Source organism: Apium graveolens, chromosome 2 (assembly GCF_009905375.1).
Source record: "Apium graveolens cultivar Ventura chromosome 2, ASM990537v1, whole genome shotgun sequence".
Taxonomy (NCBI): Eukaryota; Viridiplantae; Streptophyta; class Magnoliopsida; order Apiales; family Apiaceae; genus Apium; species Apium graveolens.
In genome coordinates, this window is record NC_133648.1 from 71288947 (window position 1) to 71306806 (window position 17860).

Sequence of the window (17860 nt, forward strand, 5' to 3'; positions counted from 1 at the left end):
TGGTGGAGGATAGAGCTGTTTCTCCCATGTATTACCCTCAGGTAGAGTGTGTTCAACAGTAGTCTTCCTTGTTTCCCCCTCTTTCTCCTTTTGCTTTCCTTCTTCATCTACAACTTCAACTTCTACATCTTTTGCTTTTTCAGCATCAACAACTTTTCCAGACCTTAAGGTGACAACTTTGACTTGCTCTTTAGCTTCCTTCCTGCCTGGCACTTCAGTATCGCTGGGAAGTGTACTAGGTTGATGATTGAGCAAGGCATTGGCTATTTATCCAATTTGATTTTCCAAGGTCTTGATAGAAACAGCCTGACTTTTTCACAACAGCTTTAACTCCTCGAAATCAGCACTAGAAGGTGGAGCAGCACCTCCTTGTTGAGAATATGTTTGCCTTTGACCAAATTGCTGAGGTTGCTGGAATCCAGGTGGATTTAACTGTTTATTTGCAGCTTGCTGATATGGTTGATGAACAGCATTCTGATTATTGCTCCAGCTGAAATTGGGATGATTTTTGTTATTAGGATAATAAGTAGCGGGCACAGGCTGCTGCGATCTTTGAAAATTGTTCACATACTGAACAGATTCATTAACAAGAGAACACTGATCCGTAGCATGAGAGCCTGCACAAAGGTCACAGACACTAGCTATATGATTTACGCCATAGTTGGTTAAAGAATCGACCTTCATAGACAGCGCCTGGAGCTGCGCTGCAATAGCTGTAGCTGCATCGACTTCCAGAATACCTGCTACTTTCCCAGGCATCATCCTTTGAGTTGGATTTTGATACTCATTTGCAGCCATAGTTTCAATGAGATTATAGGCCTCGGTATAGCTTTTGGCCCACAAGGCACCTCCAGAAGCTGCATCGAGCATGGGTCGAGATTGGACACCCAAACTATTGTAGAAACCAGTGATCACCATCCATCAGGCATACCATGATGTGGACACTTTCTCAACATCTCCTTGTAGTGCTCTCAAGCTTCGCACATAGATTCTCCTGGTTGCTGCGCAAACTGAGTAAGAGCACTCCTCATAGCTGCAGTTTTTGCCATTGGATAGAACTTCACCAGAAACTTTTACGCAAGATCTTCCAAGTAGTGATGGACCCAACTGGTAACGAATGTAACCGGTCCTTAGCTTTGTCCCTCAGAAAGAATAGGAAAAGCCTCAGCTTGATAGCCTCATCAGTGATACCATTATATTTGAAAGTACTACAGATCTCGACAAAATTCCCGATATGCATGTTGGGATCTTCAGTCGCAGCCCCTCCGAAGGAAACAGAATTCTGCACCATCTGAATAGTGCCCGGCTTGATTTCAAAATTATTGGCTTCAATAGCTGGATGAATGATGCTTGACTAAATGTCATCAATTTTAGGCCGAGAAAAGTCCATAAGAGTTGAATCGGCTTGAGCTAGACGATCACCCATTGTTTCAGGTTCTTTTTTTCACTCTCTTTATCCGAATCTTCAAAAATTATCTTCTCCGGAGAGTCAAGAGCTTTATCTGTTTCCTCAGCTTTATCCAGATTTCTCTTGCGAGTGTGAGAACATGTTTGCATAAATGCTCCCTAGAGTACCTGAAACAAAACTGAATGCAGTAAGTAACAAGTCTTAATCAATGAATCCTAATGACCACTGATGGCAAGTACATAAACTAAACAAATTAACACCGAGTCCCCGGCAACGGTGCCAAAAACTTGTTAGGCACAAAGCATGCGCTAAATAAATCATGCAAGTATATGCGTTCGCAACTCATATAGAATGATTTCTATTTCATTCCCACAGAGACTCTGATTAATTATATATAATTAACATTTACTCACCAATGTATGATTATTCTTTGTTAGGTCACACACACTGTAGAAGGGGGTTGAATAAAGTGTTTAGCACAATCAAATCGAATATAAGAACTCAACTAACAGAAAATAGATTTTATTCAACGCAATAAACTTTGTTACAATATGGAACTGTCCTCTCTCAATGATGAACAAATTATCACGAGAGCTGCTAGAGTTACAAAGAATAATAACTTCGATAATCGTAACACTTCTAATGTACACTCTATGCCTGTGTTTATATACTACACAGTTACAAGATAAATTCTAATTGATATGGAATATAATTCTGCTTCCTAAAATATATCAACCAGTTGTCTTTTCTTCCAAGTATTCTATTCTTCATAGAATTCCTTCTTCATGCATATTTATTTATGTCTTAGTCTCGATCTTCTTTCCTTTCAATCAGCCGCCTGCCTTATCTGAAAGTCATCTTAAGTCCTGATATTATCTCTTGATAAATATCTTCTGATAACTTAAGTTCTGATATCTTAAGTTTTGTCTTCAGTATAAGTGTTGATTTCCAGTTAAGTACTGATTTGTCCTGTTAGGTAAGATTTGAAAACTTAACACAAATCATATTACACATGACATTATCAAATATATCTAACATTCTTCAATGTCAAGACAATAACAATTAAGATTGGTTAACTAATATTAACTACGAGAATTAAACACTTGAATTAACAATATTAAATACACATGAGATCCTAACTTCATTACTACTTCATTCAATAGTTATTGTCATTAACCTTAGCATGTAATGGTGATGGTATTAATCGAACAACATGAAACTGATAAACGCCAACTTTCTTTATACGAATACCATTCTACCAAGCATCCACAATTAAGATAGAAGTTGAATAGGCATCAATTATGTTGAGACCCTATATGTCTACAGAATTTGACAACATAACGATTTAAGCGCAAGTTATTCACGATGATTACACAGGTCAAGTAAAATGGTTAGAGTTACCCACTAATCATGCATACAATACATGAACCTATGCTAGCATGACAAGTTCTAAATCTCAAGATTCATTGTCGCTTCACAAGAGATTAACAGGCTATCTTACATGTTCGCGACGCACATAAGACGAATAAGCACAACCTATACTAGATATCATACAATCACCACATACCAAGGTATTAAACAATTAAATAAAGAAATCCATAGTAAATCCGCTAGAATCTCATGATCACGATTAGCCCATAATAGAACTCATCGTCACCATGGGTTCATATGAAAGCATGATAATAACACAATAATATAAGGCTAATAAAAATACTTAATAAATAATGAAGTACGTTACAAGAGTATTAAGATTCAAAGCATAAAGAAAACTAGCAGCCACAGTTACAACGAATTAAAAGAATCACAATATAAACGTGTGCTTCATCTTCTTCGTTGTTGCGTGCTAAAACGGTCTTCTCAATCTTCTTGCTCTTGATTTCTTGATGAAGAAAATGTCTTCCCATAAGGTTTATATAATAGCCCAAGAGAACCAGCACCAACAGAAGCCCAATTGTACTCGAATTAATAAAATCCAGATTCTAAAAATCCGCCCACAGGCAGTCGCCTGCATCCTCCACGCGGCCGCCTTCCAGCACGCGGTCGCCTGCTCCTAGCGCGCGGCCACCTGCAACCTTTTTGGAAAATTCCTTATTTTGCTTCTGTTTTTGCTGATTTATTCGCTTATCACCCCTAGACTGATTCCAAGCACTTCCTTAAGCTTTATTTGATGAAAAACACCTATCTAAGCAAGTTATACCCCGAAATGCAAAAACACTAGAAAACGCGTCAAATACACAAAATAATTAAGTCCAAGACACCAATTCAAGATGTTATGAGACGGTCTACGTGGTATAAAATGCCACTTATCAGAAGTCAAATTAATAAAATAAATTTATTTAACGAGGTCTCTCCTCAGTTAGAGTTCCAACAGTTTCTGCACACCGAGCTGCACTGGGTTAAGCATCCTGATTTTTATATCAATCAATTAGCTCTGATACCAATTATTAGGTCCCGAAGTTTCTTAAAAGGGGGGGTTGAATACGATACTCACTAAATTAAAAAATTCTTTCGAATCTATTGCGGATATATAATTTAATGTTTGGTTAGTGGTTCCATGTTGAATAGTATTTGGAATAGTAAAACGAGGAACAAAAGATATTCGGGGAAATATATTTTCTTATATAAATCCGTGAGGGTGTTTCTACACTCCGGTAAATAAATTAACCGGCTACAATCTAAGAACAACAAAGTTCCAAGCTTCTACAAATATTTACAAATCAAATCTTATACAATGATCCAACTTTTGTTTCTCTAAGGATTTAATTACTGAGTAACGATTATAATGCCCCTATAAATGTACAAGAGTTAAACCCGGCATTATAACGTTACTCTGGTGAGAAGCTAAACGGATATTCAAGGTGTTTGAGCCTCTGTGTATTTCTTTGCTTCTATTTTCACCAACTCTCATTGGAGAAGAAGATGAACATAAAAATTCAAATTTCTTAACTGATATGCTGCTGAGTGTAGGATTATATCAATTCAAATGTGTGGCTAAAAATGAACCACACAAATAATTGATTGTACGATAAAGTAGTTGCTGAGAAGTTTGTTGCGACCATATGGAGCCTTCTATCACTTACTTGCGCACACAGGGATGCTTTGTACTTAGAATTATTATCACTCAAAAACTTACTTGCGACTACTGGTAGTACATGTGAGTTGCCTTAGAATCTTTTTGCAAGTCCAGTTAACTGCAACCTTAGTGTAGTTATTTTGTACTTAACCAAAAACCAACTCAGTTGTTTTACTTGTGACCTAGTATACAAGTACAAGGACTTGTACTTAAACAAAAAACAGTTACATGTTTACTTTGTGCAGGTCACCTCACATGTTCCTTCACCTCCTTTCTTTTTTCTTTTGATTTGATTTGTAACGCCCGAGAAATTTTAAGAGTAAAATATTGCTACTATATATCTTATTATGTTAGACAAGGGATAGTTTAACCCTTAGCAACTTTGTGTTACTATTGGAATCGATTAATAAATAGCGATGCCTTCGATTTTTATTCAATTTATTTTAATTTTTAGTAAGTTTATTATTGGTTATTTAGTAACTCGATTAAATATCAAACCCTTAATATTAGATTAATAAATGACTCGTGCTTTTTAATAAACAAAATTTGTATGCTAATTTGTAAGAAAAACCTTTGTATATTAAAAGGGTATTTCTTTTATTTGCAAATATTCAATTTTTATTATTTCCCTTGACCAATAATTTATCTCTTTAAAAGATGGCATTGTTTTCTATTCTTTCTTGTAGAAATAATAAAGGAGGATTTATTTTGGTCTACATATATGCAAATATTGTCATTATTTCATTTTTAATTTTTTATTTTTATTCCTTTATTTTTGTATTACATATATGCAAATATAGTCATTATATAGTACAAAAAAATATATATTCTAATTTTCGAGATCTATAAATAAAATATTTTAGCATATATTATTTCTTAAATATTTGGGACTCAAATAGATTTTTTTTAGAGAGTGCTTAATAATTGCTAACTTTATAATTTTCTATTCTATGAATAATAAACAAAATTAATTTCTAAAATAAATCTCTTAGTAAACTCTAGAATCTTGAAGGTGGTTCTAGAGAATACTAACCCTCTTTGGTTAGTGATTAATTAATAACTAACTATGGTTAGAGTTGGGTATAAATATGAGACTTGCATTCCATCTACTACCTTTAAGAAAATAAATCCCTAAATTAGTATCTATATAAGTATTAGGTAGAGTGTAAGTTGGGTTAATTAAGGGTGATTGAGTGAAGATCTAGCAAAGTGATTTGGGAAAAAGAAGTGATTTCTAGAAGTTCTTGATCAAGCCCTCTTTTCACTAAGGTAATTATTGTAATATCCGGGATATATCGTGTAATTATTTTTGCTAATAAATAATTATTATGTATGTTCGGTATTTATTCTGTGAATTATTTGTTAAGTGTTAAATGTGTTTGGATGTTTAAAAATAATATTAATTGAGTATTTTAATTTTTATATGTCTAAAATAAAATATAAATAATTGTCATATATTTCTATCTATTTTTATGTTGATTTATGATTTTATAGGAAATATATGAATTTTATAAAATCTTTTTCTGAGTATTTAAAAACTATTTTATACAATCGGGAACCAACCGACGTCATCCGTTTTTATGTTTTTATAACCCGAAACTCTTCCGAGAACTCCTTCCTAACCTAATTGCAATATTCCGAGCATTTTCCATGTTTCGACTTTTTCGATCCGGCGTACGGTTTGTCCTGTGCGGGTCCCGGCGCAACATTTTCGATACATTATTCGTTTCGGTAAATCAATAAAACTCGTATTTTTGATAAACGGGATCTTTTTATTAAACTATCACAATTATCACCTCGTAATTCGTGTAACCAGGCGCTGATACCAAGACCGCAGTACAAATTTTACTGGTTTGGATAATTATCTCGAAAACCGGTACCGTTTGGATCAGTTTTTTATAAATAAATGTACCATTTTGTATCTGGAATGATCCAACGGGATAGTAATTTTCCGTAATTATAAATAGCCTTTACCGTATTTTATTTTGTACCAGAAATCATTTGCAAACAGTATTTACAGAGTTTTTACAGAGAAAATATTATAATTATATTTTGTTCTTCGTAATCAAACACAAATTCGGAGGCGTTATCGATATCCGATTTTGGCGTACATATACTCAAAACGAAGCTACTGAAATCTAGAATCCAAATCTTTCATCAAAACATACCTAAAAATATCAGGTGATTTTCTATTTAATTAGTTATATTTGAATTTCTTGGTATTTAAATTATGAATTTTTGTCCGAGAGATTGTTTGTATGATTTGATGATTGTATGTTGTAGAGCTTGTTTTCCTGATCATTTTGGTATATTATACTCTTAATTTAGAGTTCAATAACATGTTTAATTTTGAGTTTGATTCTCTGATTAAAGAAATTAGGGTTTATATTCGTTTGAATATTTTTAATTGAATTTAGGTGTTTCTTGTTTAGGGGTTATCTGCTAAAATTGTTGGTGTGATTAGATCATTTAATAACGAATTGAATGGTGTATTTGGAATCAACGAACGATTCCTGGAGGATGCTCATCGGAAAACCGAAGCCACGACGGTGACGGGTTTTTCCTGTTGGTTTTTCGGCCATTTTGTTAATCGTTAGGGCAATTTGATTGCATAAATGGGTGTCTGGAGAGGTGTAGATGATTTCCTGTAAATTTGACCGAGTTCTGACCTCGATTAAAGCTTTCCGGCGAGCTTGCGCGGCGGCGGGTCGCCGTTAATGGCTTCCCGACCGTCCGTCGGCGAAGTGGAAGGGGGAAGACGGCAAAATTCCAGTCTAGTTCCCCTGGTTTACAAAAACTTACAATTTAGTCCCTGACGTTTTAAAAACTTATAAAAATTTAGATTTCTGTTTTATTTATTTTCAAAAACAGGGTTTCTTTTTATAAAATGATTTTAAAAATAGTTTTAATTATTTTAAAATTCTAAAAATTATTTATTTTAATTCCAAAATTTATTTTTAATTCAAATATAATCTAAATTACTTAATTAATTAATTTTAATTAATAAATAATTAATTAATTGGTCAATTAATTTAAATATTAATTGATTAGTTAGTTTAGTTATTTATTAATTGATTTTAATTGATTATTTAATTAGATTTAATTATTTTAAAATGATTTAAAAATTCCGAAAAATAGTTTCGAGCTTTAAAATAGTATTTTAAATTATTTTCAAGGCTCGATACTTATTATAAAATTGTTTTGAAGCTAGATTTGGCCAACCGAACCCTATTTATTACTTTGAAATTGATCCAACGACCCGTTTTAATTCTGAAAAATGTTTTAAAAATTATTTTAAATTCCCGAAAGCTTATAAATGATATTTCATTGATTTTTTGACATGCTCTGTGCTATATGTGACTTATTTGTTTGACTGTCGGTCTATGTGATCAGTTCTTACTTGTTTTAGCATAACTTTTAATCCGTAAATCGGATTTGGGTAAAACGAAGGGTAGTTGAAACCTTATGACGTCCATGTGACGATTCGAATAATGTGAGATGAATATTGATAGATACCTATGATGCCTACAGAGTAAACAAGGTGTATGAAAGGGAAGCAGGTGATCAGAAAATGGAATTGACATGTAGAAAATACGGCAAGTGATCAGAAAATAGAATCGAAGCATAGGAAAAGTAGACGAGTGGTTGTTGAAGAAAGTCATTGGGCGAGTACAAGTGAAATTGGAATCGATTGTGACAAGGCAATTACTTCTAAACCTTTTTCGAGATATAATGCAAATATTTCTAAACTTTCTCGTAACATATTGTTAAGTATTCAAAATAGCTCTGTTTTATATTGTAAATACATTGAATCCTTCAGCCTTGAACCTTAACCACATCATTTTGATCTTTGAGCCGCAAGACTTATTCTTTGTGAACCATTCTTGTTGATTTCCAGATACTAAACCACACAAATATGACACTACTCTCCCAATATACAACCACCAAACACTGGTATAGAATTGTTTGAACATCCAGAAACTTTTATACTCAACCATACCTTGTGACATCAAAGAACTAAATCTTGTAAACCATTGTTCATCTAATACCCGATTCTCCTAAAAGCTGAAGGCCATTTTTTATACATGCTTCGATACCCCTTGTGATACTCATGAAATGCATCATGCCTTTATACAAATGTTTCATCACTGCTGATTACGATCTTGTTTTATTCAATTATATTGTTTATCATATTAAACTGCTTTAGAACTGGATAGTTTTTTTATATATAGGGACCAGATTCGTGGTTAGACCATATCAATGGTCAAGTTAGGCCAATGTGTGCCTTGGATCCAGTAATTAGAGAAGTGTTGTGTGCTTTGCTCGGGGTTAGTGTGTGACTGATCAGCAGCCTAACCTTGGTTTTAAAATTTATAATGAATATCCAATTCTAATGATTGTTTAGCAATAAATTTGATTTCTCTGAACCATTTCTTTGATCATTGATTAACCTCAATTATTGACATTGTGACTTGCTGAGCTAGTTAGCTCACTCTTCCGAATCTTTTTATGTATTTTACAGTTAAGAAGGATACGGTTGATAGCGAGGTTTTCCCAGTTCAATGTACGAGCTAGGATTCCAGATTATGTTGGATCGAGCTAGCAGGAGCTATTTACAGTAGTGAGATAGTAAGATTGTAAGAATAATTTCATATCAGTTGTAAATTAAATTAGTTGGGATTTGGTACGTTGTAAAAAAAGTTAAGGTTGTGGCTTGTTTTCATACGTTAACCTGTTGCGATCCATGGTTATGTAAAGCAAGGTCATTGCAAATAATATTTCATATACAGGTTTATATATTGTGTATGTGTTGTGGACCCAAAACTTCTGACCCGGGTTTGGAGGGCGCCCCAATTATACTACCCCTTTTATTTTTATTTTATTGATATTTTGTTTTAGTGATTATTTTGTATATAAGTTGCTTGATTATTTAAGTTTGTATTAGTGTTCCTAAACATTGTTATGTGTATTAAATGCTATTGCGAGAATTAGGAATCTATGAGAATTTGAATATTTGATTATTTTTGGGTTTTGTTAATTAATTTATTTTAGTAATTTGCTTAATCTATTTAATGATAATTAGTAATTGATTTGGAAAATTAGTAGTATTTAGGCTTGGATGGTTGGCCCATTAAAGGGTAGAACCCAATCCATGTATACATAATTGGATTAATAAAATTAGAACTAGTAAATTTATTTTGTGGTTTGGTTGAAATTTGGTAGAAGTGTGAAATTGAGATTTTGTTTGTATTGATTTGTGATTTGGAATTTTGGAATAAACAAGTGGGTGTTGAGTTTGGTTTGTAAGGGGGAAGGGGCGGAACAACCACCTGAGGCGGTGGTGGTGGTGGTGGTCGGCAAAAGCTAAGAGGGAGATAGGGGAGAAGGGAGAAAGAGAGAAGAAAAGAGAGAAGAAAAAATAGAAGAGAGAAAGAGAGAAAGAGAGGGAGGCCGAGAGAGAGGGAGAGAAAGAGAAGCCGAGAGACAGGAAGAAAGAGAGAGAGGAGGAAGGAGGGAAAGAGAGTGAGAGGGAGAGAAAAAGGTCGAGAGAGAGGGAGAAAACGGAGTGAGAGAGGGGGAGAGCCCACTGCAGTTTGGCTGGAAAACCAACTCCGGGAAGTTTATTGCAAACCGAGTTGGGTTGGTAGATAGATCCGAAGAAGAGGAATAAAACGAGAGTAGAAAACATGATTTTTGAGCTCACCGGAAAACACCACCGGGCGGCAGCTACCGCCGGTGCCACCATGGCAGTGGTGATGTGAGGAAGAAGAAGGGGATAGGGTAGTTTGGTAAATCCTTGATTGATTAATATTTAATAATAGAAAAAAAAAGGGATTAAAATGGAATTATTAGTCTTTAATAAAATTAAAGGAATAAGTGGAGAAATATTAATTAGTTAATTGTTTTAGTAATTAAGGATCTAATAAAAGAGAGTGGATATAATTATGGGTTTTATTTTGATGTTCAAAGATTAAATAGATTCATTCATGTTAGGTCACACACACTGTAGAAGGGGTTTAAATATAGTGTTTAGCACAATCAAATCGATTATAAGAACTCAAGTAAGAGAAAATAGATTTTATTCAACACAATAAACTCTGTTACAATGTGGAACTGTCCTCTCTCATTGATGAACAAATTATCACGAGAGCTGCTAGAGTTACAAAGAATAATAACTTCGATAATCGTAACACTTCTAGTGTAAACTCTATGTCTGTGTTTATATACTACACAATTACAAGATAAATTCTAAATGATATGGAATATAGTTCTGCTTCCTAAAATATATCAACCAGTTATCTTTTCTTCCAAGTATTCTATTCTTCATAGAATTCCTTCTTCATGCATATTTATTTCTATCTTAGTCTCGATCTTCTTTCCTTTCAATCAGCCGCCTGCCTTATCTGAAAGTCATCTTAAGTCCTGATATTATCTCTTGATAAATATCTTCTGATCACTTAAGTTCTCATAACTTAAGTTCTGATATCTTAAGTTATGTCTTCAGTATAAGTGCTGATTTCCAGTTAAGTACTGATTTGTCCTGTTAGGTAAGATCTGAAAACTAAACACAAATCATATTACACATGACATTATCAAATATATCTAACAATCTCCCCCAACTTGTAAATTAGCATAATATACAAGTTCAACAGATATTTGATGATGTCAAAAACATTAAGTACAAATGCATGAGAATTTGACTAGATAACTACAACTTACAGTCCTTTCAGCTTTACCATCTTAAACTTCTGATAACAGCTTCAGTCTGTATACACTTCAGAATTTAAGTAGTTGTAGATCTTTGACTTGGCTTCAATTTCTATTTCTGATCTCTTTGATATCAGGAGTTGTCCTGAGATAGTTCTTCAACAAACATCTCTCAGCATATTCAAGTTCATTAACCATCCTCCTTTTAGCATTTATCAATTCAGCTGTATCTTCTCCAGTTTGAAAAATAGCTGCTCTGAGATCACTTATCTTAGCTTTTCTTATATCCTGATCTAGTCTAATCAGATATGCCTTGTCAGACTCTAGATTGAATTCCACAACTTTATAACCCAGAAAAGTAGTTATAATCTTAGCAGAGTTAGGGTTCATATCGACAATTTCACCTTTGTGATCTCAGTACTTGGGACAGTATGTACTGTCAAACTTTACAGAATAAAGCTTCTTTTGTCTTTGAATTTGTGATTTCAAATAACCTGCAGCACTATTTGTTAATCTGTTTCTCACTTGAAGAAGGAATAGAACATGTTCCAGTTCTTCAAAATACTTCAGTGGTATAGCATTCTACCTAATTTGGTATACCCTTCCATCTATCATAAAATATAACAAGATATGCTCTTTCAAGAAGGTATGGTAAACCATTTGTACAGATTCAAGTCGATTCAATCTTTCAGGAGTTGCTCCAACACCTGGTTCACTTAAGGAAGTTGGATCATCGGTAGTGTTATGTACTCTTCTTTCATCAGAACTACCCAATCCAGATTTATCTCTTGCTTCCTTTCCTGTAATAACTCTTGCTTCAAAACCACTAGTTGTAGTTTTCAAAGTTTGAGCCTATTTAGCTTTGGGGAATCCTGGTAGGAGTATCTTTGAAGGTTTAACATGAGCAATGTCAGAGGTTTCCTTTTCCTTATCTTCTGATATCAATCCAACTTGAGCTAAGACAGAGGTTGCTTGCTTCATTGTCATATCAGAACTTACTACATCTTGACTCTGAACAACATGAGCCATGTCAGAGGTTATTTGAGAAATCTTCTTTGAAATCAGAGTAAGACTAGTATCTTCTTCATCATCAGTTATTTCTTCATCCATGACTGGCATATAAACCTTTACAGGTTCATCAACTTTTTCTTTACCCTTGGACCTTGGATCAATTTCCATATGTGATTTGGCTTTGATTGCCTCAGAATTTGTTCTTTCCTTTATCACAATACCCTTAGGTTTTGGAAATTTTCTTTCAACAACAGAAGCTTTAGATTTTATCTTGACACCTTCTACTTTGAGTCTAGCTTCTTCTTCCTTTAGACTCTCAAAGTCCATCCCTGGATTTTCTTTAAGAAATAACTGTTTTGAAATTTCTTCATCAAGTTCCAGATGTTCACCAGAACTTATCATTTTACCAATATCAGAACTTATTCTTCTCCCAGTATCAGAACTTGTTCCTTGACTTGTAATTCTAGCTTTACTTGATGAAAACCCTTTGCCTTGACCTTGACCTCTACCCTTATCAGAGTTTCCCTGGTCATCAAGTCCATCATCCTTTCCTTTCAGTGTCTGAATAGATTTGCATTTGGACTTAATCACTTTCTCCCCCTTTTTGGCATCAGCAGGTAAAAGAAGAGAAACAAGCAATTCCACTGAGGATTGGATCTCATTGAGTTGATTTTGGTGAGAAGCTTGATTCTTCAGAATTTCTTCAATTTGAGTTTATTGCTTCTCCTGAGTTTTCTCAATGTAGGAAATTTTGTCAAGGCTGGCTTGAAAAATCTGTTCTTTTCAAGTTTCATATTCATATCTTGTTGGATTAGAGCTTCCTGAATTTTGTTCACCTTGTCATGAGTTATTAAGTATTGACCTTGAAGGTGCCTTGTACTCAATGCAGTAACTCTCAGCTGTGCCTTGAGATCATCATTTATCAGCATTTCATCAGCTTTTGCAAGATGCTCAGCAAGAATCTTTTCAGAAGGAACAAAACTAACTGAGTTCCATTCTTTAGTCCACTCCTTTCCTCTAGGAGTTTCACTCCAAGGTACTGGTGCTTCCCCTGTAACAAACTTCTTGACTAGATCAGCTTTATGAACAGTTTGTTGAGGTGCATGTCCTGATGGACCAGCTGCACCAGCATCTAAATTAGCAGCAGCTTCACCAGTAGTTTCTTCATTAGCAGCATCAGAACTTGTAGATCCTGTAGTATCAGCATCCTCTGATAAAATAGCAGTACGTGAGGCTATAGAGGCTTTAACATCATCCTCTAAATTCTGATCTGCAGACAGGTTCTGATCAACATCCAAAATTGATGTTGTTGGTGGAGTGAGTTGAATTGGTGGAGCTTCCAAGTACAAAACCTCAGGCACAATCAAGTTATGAATATCAATTTCAGCACTTGTACCTGGTTCTTCAGTATGTATTGGATCAACTATAGGTGACATAGGAGGTGTAGGTATTTTAGCTTGAGCAGTTTTATGTTGTGCAGAAGGAAGTGATTCAATAATAATAGGTTCTGTTGAGATCAGAGATTCCTGATCCCCTTCCTTAGCTGCTTCCACTACATCTGAATCTGACTCAACTCTGTCCCTATGAGCTCTCTGTTTTTTAACTTCTTCAAAGGTGGAGACACTGTAGGAGTTTTATCATCAGATTTTAACTTTCTAAGCCTTTTGAAGGGCCTATAACTCCCAGTTATAGTATCTTTCTGAGAAGAAACCTTTTCAGCTTCTACAACAACAGGTTCTGATATTGGAACCTGTTCCTAAGTGTTTTCCTCAAATCAACAAAATTTAATCAAAACATTCATCACAAAATTAAATTAAAAGTTGATGAAGTAAAGATTAATAAATTGCAATTAAACATGCATAGTCACATAATTTGAGAAACAAAGAACAAATCTTGCAATTAATGAAAATTCCATTGATATATCAGATGATTACATTCGATGAAATTTAGCAATTACATGCAAAAATTACTAGATAGTCCTATTCTATGATTCCTAACATCAACAGCCTTAGTCCTAAGCTAAGAAGACCTAACGACTGACTCTTTCTGCTGCTGACGAAGAGCACTGCAAGACGGATGATCCGTTCTTGCTGACAGAGAGCTTCTCTCCTTTCCTCTTCCAACCTATCAAGATGGAAGTGATACTCCATTGATAAGAACAAGAGTTCTGTGTGAACCTCTTGTGGAACTGAGTTCCAGAGCTCCTCAGGAATGGCGGTGACATGCCACTCCTGGTGTCATTCATCACAACTCAACTCGATGTTAAAAGTTTCATAGTTCGGGAACATGTTGAAATGGACCATTTTTGTTGGTATGAATAAAAAGAGAGTGAGTTTGTGAGAAAATGAAAGATGTATTGGCTGGAATGAATGGTTGGTTTAAATAGCCAATAGAATACCAAGGGACGCGAGGACTGGTTAAAAATTACAAGTAAAAATAATGACCCCTCGACTCCCTAGACTGATGTGTAATAATAACAGTCAGTAAAGGATCTAAAGCCAGAGTTAATGGGCATGAGATATGATAATAATTACTGTGCGCATGCAGGTTTTCAAGACATACACGTTAACCACTAACCCATAATGATTATGACTGTTTTATCTCACATTAACCAATATTCTGTAAAAATATTATCGTTCACGTAATGACCAAAAATAAACCAAGTAAATAAATACTACCATGTCAGCATCAAAACTTGATTATTATCAGGATCTAATAGTCATCAGAATATGGTTCCTTAACTCGAAAAGTGAATGTGTATTCCTGTAATTCTTCACACAAATACTGATATGGTTTCATCAGAACTTAATCATCAGAACTTCCATCAGAACTTGTCCTCAGAATTTATGCAATATGACACATAAACTGTTCATCTAAAACAACATTTATCACCACGGTAATTTTCATCATTCATGTGGAGTGTATGTGTGTGCATTAAGCTAAATATCATAAAAGAGTAAAGTATGATTCACTTCAGTACATCTTAGAAATAAGGCATAACTAAGAACTTTGCTCAAAATCTATCATTATTCTGAAGTCTACTTTAGAATGAGTTCATGCATGAGTCCACCTCAACTGTTTTGTGCTCATTTTATGCATCTTTTGAAATTCTATTTTACAATGGCTTCTCAGTATAAGTGAGTCACGACTGTATATCAGAATTTATGCTGTTATCAGAATATTTCTCCAGTAATCATAGAATGTGAAAAGTCGCCAAGAAAATTTTATTTTGCTTTTCTAATGCATATTACTTAATACCAGCAATACACTTGGGTCTTCCCTTCCACATTTTTACTCTATATCTCAAAGGAGTACCTGATTTTTATTTCTTTTCTTTTCTTTTTCTTTTGATAAGTGAGGCTTATCAACACTTAGTACATCCACCAGATTTACTAACATCAGAACTTAACAGATAAGAAGCACTATTCTAGTTTTTGACTTAGTAATAAGATACACAAAGTAAACTTAACTAAGCTCAATATCAGAATTTGCTTGTGTTAAAAGATTTCCAAATAAACAATTACTTCAAACATGGGATCTTTAGTATATTAAAGACTACTAGGTCAACATCTAGCACAGTTATCCTCATTGGATTGAATAGTCACAGAAACATTCATATCACTATCAGAGTTTAGAAATTCACATCAGATAATAATCAGCACTTAAGCAATTTTTCAATTTAAGCACAGACTACACAAAGATAGTAATATCTGTAAATACTGATCATAAAGTATGATGTTTCAGAACATAAACTAAGCAGATTTAGAGAAAGAACCTGAAACCATTCCAAGTCCATTTACCAATCTTGTAAAAGTAGCTTCACACAGTGGTTTTGTGAAGATATCTGCTAGTTGTTGATCTGTGGGAACAAAATGCAATTCCACTGTACCTTCATCCACATGTTCCCTTATGAAGTGGAACCTTATGCTGATGTGCTTTGTCATTGAGTGCTGAACTGGATTACCTGTCATAGCATTAGCACTTTGATTATTACAGTAAATAGGGATTTTAGAAAATTCTAACCCATAATCCAGTAACTGATTCTTCATCCAAAGAATCTGTGCACAATAGTTTCCTGCAGCAATGTATTCTACTTCTGCAGTTTATGTGGAAATTGACTTCTGTTTCTTGCTAAACCAAGAAACCAATCTTCCTCCAAGAAATTGGCAGCTTCCACTTGCGCTTTTCCTGTCAATTTTGCATCCTGCAAAATCTGCATCTGAGTAACCTATTAGCTTAAAGTCTGATTCTCTAGGATACCATAATCCCAGATCAGCTGTACCCTTAAGATACTTGAAAATTCATTTCACAGCCGTTAAGTGAGTTCTCTTGGATCTGCTTGAAATCTTGCACAAAGACAGGTAGCATACATGATATCAGGTCTACTTGCAGTTAGATAGAGTAGAGAGCCAATCATACCTCTGTAATCAGTAATATCTACTAATTTACCGGTATATTTATCCAATTTTGTTGCAGTGGCCATATGAGTGGATGCACTTGAACAATCTTGCATTCCAAATTTCTTCAACAAATTTCTGGTGTACTTAGATTGGCAAATAAAAGTTCCTTCTTCATTCTTCTTGACTTGAAGGCCCAGAAAATAGTTAAGTTCTCCCATCATACTCATTTGATATCTTGACTGCATCATCTTGGCAAACTTCTTACAAAGTCTATCATTTGAAGAACCAAAAATGATATTATTAACATATATTTGCACCAAAAGTAAGTCATTTCCATGGATGAGGTAGAACAGTGTTTTGTCAATAGTTTCTCTGTTAAATCCACTTTCCAAAAGAAACTGAGCTAATGTCTCATACCATGCTCTTGGAGCTTGCTTAAGGCCATAAAGTACTTTATCAAGCCTGTAGACATGATTGGGAAATTTGGGATCTACAAAGCCTGGAGGTTGTTCAACATATACCTCTTCTTCCAATTCTCCATTGAGAAAAGCACTTTTCACATCCATTTGAAAGACTTTAAACTTCTTGTGAGCAGCATAAGCCAAAAATATCCTTATGGCTTCCAATCTAGCAACTGGTGCAAATGTTTCATCATAATCAATTCCCTCCTGTTGAGAGTATCCTTTTGCAACCAGCCTTGCTTTGTTCCTTGTAATTATGCCATCACTGTCAGTTTTGTTTCTGAACACCCATTTTGTACCAACAACAGATATGTTCCTTGGTCTTGGAACTAGGGTCCAGACTTTATTTCTTTCAAATTCATTCAACTCTTCCTGCATTGCTTGCACCCAATCAGCATCTTGAAGAGCTTCTTTCACTTTCTTTGGTTCAGTCTAAGAAAGAAAAGAATGATAAAGACATTCATTTGATGTAGCTGTTCTAGTTCTGACACCTGCATCAGGATTTCCAATTATTAAGTCAGGTGTATGTGCTTTAGTCCACTTCCTTGCAGATGGAAGGTTCTCTCTAGAACTGGATGCTCCCTCATGATCCATGTTGTCTCCATCAACATTTTCTAATGCTCCCCCTGAAATTATGCTCTCTGATTTGGATCCTTCATTATTTGAGTTTCCAGAAATATCTGAACATGAGTTTCCAGAATTATCAGAACTTGGCCCATCAGAACTTGAAGAGCCTGTTGTAGGTTCTGATGCTTTTTGAGATGTGCTTAGATCTTCAGTAAGCTCCCCCTGCACATGT

The 17860-nt window shown here is 34.6% G+C and overlaps 1 non-coding gene across 1 annotated transcript; it reads left to right on the top strand.

Moving 5' to 3' along the window:
- Positions 1-927: 927 nt before the first annotated feature.
- LOC141709899 (small nucleolar RNA R71) lies at positions 928-1034 on the top strand. The gene has a single exon (XR_012570453.1). It is a non-coding gene; the product is annotated as a small nucleolar RNA R71 (small nucleolar RNA).
- The last annotated feature ends 16826 nt before the right edge of the window (positions 1035-17860 follow it).